Below are 6,660 nucleotides of genomic sequence, written 5' to 3' on the forward strand. Positions count from 1 at the left end.
GGTGACTCCACAGAGACTTGCGACCAATAACCCTGCTGCCTCTAGCACAGCCTCAGCCTCTTGGAGTTGATGCAGCCAGGGCTGCCCACTGCTGCCTGGCAAGTCCAGGCATTGAGCAGACAGGAGGGTGGCCCTTCTCAACCATGCTCCTGGTGAAAATCAAACACTAATGCTCTGAGATATCTAAGGTAAGGTACTCAACTGTGTGGGGTACTGCATAAATTGTAAAACAATGCAATAAAGTGGCAGAGTTTCAGGAATCCGCCCCACCTCTACACAGAAATATGTCTTCTTTTCCCATAGCAGAAAGCTAGTGTTATACACAGGTCAAAATAGTAAAATGTTCAACACATAGACCATTAACAACTTCAGTTTTTGTCAAGAGGAAATGGGTGACGTGGTAAAAAGTTCAACATTTTCACTCGGCCCAGTGACGAAATGGTGACTGAGGGTAAACCCAAAGGGATTAGATAATGAAAGTAAAGAAAACTTGTTCCTATATTTGCTTTTAGTCAGGTGCCCCAAAAGTGAAGTAGGAGCAAAATTCAAATTTTCCCTTCTGAATGCCAAAAGGGAAGAAACAAAAGCAATGGAAAGCCAAAGAGCATATCAATTCATTCAAGGAAAGGACTAAGATTTTAAAAATTATTTAGAGGGGACATTTAGCTTGACAAAGCTAATGGTCTTCTACCAGATAACAAGCTCACATTATTTTGTGAGGTGAGTGTGGTCCAAGATTCAATAAACAAATCAGGACATACTAATACAAATACTTTGAAGGTGGCTGAGTGTCAGCTAGGAGAAGATGTAGGTAATCTCGGGGAAACACAGTATTTACAGACTGCAGTTTTTTGTGACAGGACAAGAATTTAAAGCTCACAAATCTGCTTGTACCTCCATCTCCTGTCTTTAGTGCCATGTTGAACATGAAATGGAAGAAAGCATAAAGAATCGAGTGGAGATAAATGATTTAGACCCTGATGTTTTTAAAGAAATGATGAGATTCAATAACACAAGGAAATAAGTAAACCTTGACAAAATGGCTGACAACTTGTGGGCAGCTGCAGGCAAACATGCACTGGGAACAGTTGAAGGTGAGGTGTGAGGAAGTTTTGTGTAGCAATACCTCAGTAGAAAATGTTGCTGATACCCTTGTCCTTGCAGATTTGCACATTGCGGAACAGTTGGAAGCACAAGCATAGACATTATTAATAGTTGCATTGTACTTTGACAACTTGGATGTAAACATAAAAAAATAAAAAAAAAAAAAAAAAAAAAAACCGGAATGGCAACCAAGCAACCGCTGTAATGGAAACATCAAGGTGGAAGTGCATAATTCAGTCTCACCCTTACTTAGTAGCAGAAGCCTTCTGAGCACTAGCATCTGCACAGTGTCCACAGTTTGGCATTCCACACAAACGGCTAAAACAGTCCTAAATCTTCCGTGAACAATTGAAAAATGGAACTGACTTTTAGTCATTCAAGTCTAGAAGGATTCTAATACAAAAACCTTAAGGAAGAGTTGTTTCTGTTATTTGGTCCACAGAACAGAAGCTGAAAAAAACATATTACTTGCATTTTAGGTGGATAATTAATGGTTTATTCTTCAGTTTTAAGTTAGACTGATTAATTCACTTCAAGGCCTAAAATTATTTTCAGTGACTTCTCCTGTTTGTATAATAATGCTTTAATTTTCTTTTATTTTGCCTTATCATTTTGACCAATGTTATGCAGGATTATATAAACTAGCTTTATAATGGAGTAAGAATGATAACTAAAGATATTAAGTTTCAAAAGGATATTTTATTTTGAAAAGGAAAAATGAAAATTATAAGATTTGTCCTAGCTGTCTCAAGGTTTAAGATTAAATTATCTTTAAAAGCACTCATATTAGAGTTTACCAGTAATGTCTTCAATCTAAGTTCTATAAATATGAGCGAACCCACATACCTTCCCAGTAAGTTACGGCAAAACACTACTTCAATTCTAGTTAATTATTCATTTCAAGGAGCAAATAAACAATGAGTTGGCCCAGATTTTTATTGAAATTTGTGATGTTTATCTTGTATGTTAACTGTACCACAAAGTGTGGGTTTATCTAAGTTTACAATGATTGAGAAACGAATGAGGTTAAAACATCATGATGGAAGCATATATTGTGTGAAAGTAATTTTTTAAATTTATAGTGAACTACATTTATATATACATGTTAAGGGTAAGGATGACCAAATGTAAATTTGATGAGTGCACTAATTAACAAAGAAATATATATACAATTTCACTTTTACTGTGTAACTTTGGTATGCTGATTGGTACATATTTATTTTTGCTTTTGAGAGAATTAATAAAGCAGAATTAGTTGTGTCTTAATATTTGAAAGAAATTTTTAGAAGGAGGCAACTGGGATGTTTGTGATAATACATAAGAAAGATATTCTTGATTGTATTAAATGGTTTTGAATTGCAGAGATTCGTTATCACATTTACTCCTGTTTTTCACACTTTGGAAAATACACCTAACAATAAATGAATCTTGGATAGTCCACTTGCCTTCAAAACCTGAACTGAAGGCTGAGGCGAGTGGATCACTTGAGGTCAGGAGTTTGAGACAGGCTTTGCCAACATGGTGAAACCCTGTCTCTACTAAAAATACAAAAACAAACAAACAAACAAACAACAACAACAAAAAAACAGGCATGGTGGTGGATGTCTGTAATTCCAGCTACTTGGGAGGCTGAGGCAAGAGGCTTGCTTGAACCTGGGAGGCAGAGGTTGCAGTGAGCCGAGATCGCACCATTGCACTTTAGCCTGGGCAACAAGAGTGAAACTTCATCTAAAAAAATAAAAACAAACAAACAGAAAAAAAAAACGAGAGAGAGAGAACCGATACTTGCCTGTGTGAGATACAAAAAAAAAAAAAGAGAAACCTTAGAGTATATCAGGTCACACACCATGAGCATCCCCATGCACCTCTTATTTCTTCTTTGTGTTTCAGTCACTGTACTAATATTGTGGATTATATTGAAATTCTGTTTAATATGAACAGTTATAAACTACAATTTGGAAAATGAAGAATGACACCAAATGTTAACTTGAATTTATAGGAACAAAAAAGAATGGTAATGAGGAGGTGCAGTGTGGCATTTTGGTATTATCATGATATTGGAGGCAGGTAACAGATATCAACAAATTCTGCCCTGTCATTTAGTACTTTTGTTTACAGGATTACTGAGTGGTACACACTACAAATGTTACCAGAGAGGAGTTATGTTTTAATGGGTAACTTCACTAGCACAATAACAAGAAGTAGTTATTGAAGAAAATCTGAAACATTTCATGGAGTTTAGGCTTCCCATGTAATCTGGGCCTTTTTACTTCCCCTAATATTGAAATAGACCTATTCAGTACATTGTTCAGAGAGCTATTCAGAGAGTGGAAACCCAAGGCTCACCCTCCCTGAGTCTAAGTACCCACTCAGCCAGGTAGATTTAGAGAAATAGAAAAACCAAACTGCCTTGGTGACTGGACTTTGCTAACGTCTGAAAGAAAGAAGTAACAGAAAGGAGGGAGATCTGAAGTAAATTCTATGCAGTATAAAATATGCCCCAAAGGACTTTGCTTCTAACACATACATTGATACTACCTCCCACCTGTGAAAGAAGGGGGATATAAGCAGGAGTCAACACCAGGCACAGTGGCTCATGCCTATAATACCAGCACTTTGTGCGGCCTAAGTGGGAGAATCCATTGAGACCAGGAGTTTGAGACCAAACTAGATGACTTAGAGAGAGCCCATTTCTAAAAATAAAATAAAACATATAATAGCAGGACATGGAGGTGAATGTCTGTAGTGTTAGTTACTCAGGAGGCTGAGGCAAGAAGATTGAGCCCAGTAATTTGAGGTTGAAGTGAGCTCTGATTGCATCACTGCATTCCAGCTTCAGGAACACAATGTGACCCCTATCTGGAAGAAAAAGGAGGGGGAGGAGGAAGAGGAGGAGCAGGAGGAGGAGGAAGGTGATGTGGAAGAGGAGCAGGGAACTGCAGGGAGGAGAAAGGTAGGTTCCTGGCAAGGGGTCCACCCCTGCCTTATGTCTAGGGACCTAGGTGAGGACAGGCACTCTTGCTTTCATGCACAAATGTTGCATTTCCCAAGACCACACTGCCCTGTCACGCTCCCATCATGTGCCTATAAAAACCCCTGAGACTGTAGCAGGCAAGCACACAAGTGGCTGGACGTCAAGAGGACTGGATTAGCAGAAGAAGAAACAAATGGCTGGATGACAAGAGGACGTCCAGGGGAGCACACAGGCAGGCCATTAACTGTCAGAACAACGCGGAGTTTGGCTGGGGTTGTTGGAGAGCAGCCTGACTCCAGGGAAAAACCGTCCCCTTTCTGGCTCCCCGTCTGCTGAGAACTACTTCTACTCACTAAAACCTTGCACTCATTCTTCAAGCCCACGACGATTCCAGTCTTCTGATACACCTAGGCAAGAACCCCCGATCCTGTAATAAGGCAGGTGTCTAATTGAGCTGACTAATACAAGCCAACTAGGGACTATTAAACTAAAAGAGCATCGCATACCATGCAGAAGGAAGCTAGGCAGGAGGAAAGGTTCAGATGCTTCTTCCAACATAAAATATAGTAATAACTAACTTTCTAGTATGTACAACACAACTTTGATATTCGAATATTTAAAAAGCAGTTTTTAGTTTTATATCCTGCATAGCACTCTTGTAATCACCTTTACTAATTTTTTTGATGCAAATCTGTAGTTACTTTTACAACTCAGATAGCAAGTAGATGATGAAAGCTTGTAGATTATATTCTAGTTTATGAATATTGCTTGGTAATTCCAAAATCAGTACCACATTTTAGTACTAGGCATGTAATACATGGCTTAGCTATAGCAGACCATATTAACCAATGCTTTCAACGCTTTGGATTGTACCACTGAAGAGTTAACAGCCAGCAGAATGAAATTTAGCATCATCACAATTTTGGAACATTTTCAACAGTCTTATTATTAATGAACTGACAATCAGTCTTTTCTACATTTAAATAATTTCCAGCGGTAGCAAATGTGATATTATTCTGGATATATGGGGAAAAAAGTCAGTTGAATTTTTTTCTTGGAAAAAGTGCTGAATAATTTGTAATTGGAAACAAATTATATGTGCTTTTTAAGGAGATTAATGCATTTCTCAGACATAGATGATTGATAGATTTGCTTTCTTTGTAAATCATCAGGTATGAGAATGTAAGTTATGAAACAAGTGAATATAAATGGACTCACTCCCATTTCATTGCTTTAGAAATGAAAAGCTTAACATCATATTTGGAAGTTGAAAGTGAATGTAGTAAATATATTACTAAAAAAGGTGTGGACCATTAGTAATTTCTTACTCTTCTTTACACTGGAATTGCGTCTGCCTAATGATTACTTAAGTATTTGAATTTTTCATTTATTTTCTCAATATCTAAGTCACTATGTATAAAACCTCATGATTTTATTTAATCTGATTTAATATAAAATCAAATCAAGGAAATATAGTTGCTCTGTTCACATCAGTCTTCTGGTAGTTCTCATTATTTAACCTGCCTTGTCCTCGTTTCCTTATCAGCCATATAGAAAGCATTTAAGTAGGTGATCTCTATCTTTTTATATTTATATATATATATAAATATATATATATATTTTTTTGAGATGGACTATCTCTCTGTCGTTTGGGCTGGAGTGCAGTGGCTTGATCTCAGCACACTGCAACCTCTGCCTCCTGGGTACAAGCAGTTCTCTGCCTCATCCCCCTGAGTATCTGGGATTACTGGCGACTGCCACCACGCCTGGCTAACTTTTTTATATTTTTAATAAAGACATGGTTTTGCCATCTTGGCTGGGCTGGTCTTGACCTCCTGACCTCGTGATCCACCAACCTCAGCTTCACAAAGTTCTGGGATTACAGGCTTGAGCCACTGTGCCCGGTCCCTTTTTAGAATTCTAACAGACATGCTCTAATTTGAATTGGACTCATAAAACAAGGTACTTTGTCTTTTTTTTTGAAGTTTTAATTTCAGGGGTACAAGTGCGGGTTTGTTACATAGGTCAATTTGTGTCATGGGGGTTTGTTGTACAGATTATTTCATCACCCAGGTATTAAGCCAAGTATCCATTAGTTATTTTTCTTGATCCTCTCCCTCCTCAAACCCTACACTCTATGAAAGGCCTCAGTGTGTGTTGTTGCCCTGTATGTGTCCATGTGTTCTCATCAGTAGGCTCCCTTATCTATATGGATCTATGGAAATTTGATGACAGAAAACCAGACACCTTACTACAATTACTCAGCTGTACAAGTGGGTAGTCCAGAATAACTTTTTTTTTTTTTTTGAGACTGAGTCTCGCCCTGTCATCTAGGCTGGAGTGCAGTAGCCTGAACTCGACTCACTGCAAGTTCCACCTCCTGGGTTCACGCCATTCTGCAGCCTCAGCCTCCCAAGTAGCTGAGACTACAGGTGCCTGCCACCACACCCAGCTAACTTTTTGTATTTTTAGTAAAGACGGGGTTTCACTGTGTTTGCCAGGATGGTCTTGATCTCCTGACTTCGTCATTCGCCCCCCTCGGCCCCCCAAAGTGCTGGGATTACAGGCGTGAGCCACCGCTC

The 6,660-nt window shown here is 38.6% G+C and overlaps 1 pseudogene; it reads left to right on the forward strand.

Moving 5' to 3' along the window:
• Positions 1-823: 823 nt before the first annotated feature.
• LOC708061 (speckle-type POZ protein-like pseudogene) lies at positions 824-1,437 on the forward strand (annotated as a pseudogene).
• Positions 1,438-6,660: the final 5,223 nt, after the last annotated feature.

This window comes from Macaca mulatta, chromosome 5 (genome assembly GCF_049350105.2).
Source record: "Macaca mulatta isolate MMU2019108-1 chromosome 5, T2T-MMU8v2.0, whole genome shotgun sequence".
Classification (NCBI taxonomy): domain Eukaryota; kingdom Metazoa; phylum Chordata; class Mammalia; order Primates; family Cercopithecidae; genus Macaca; species Macaca mulatta.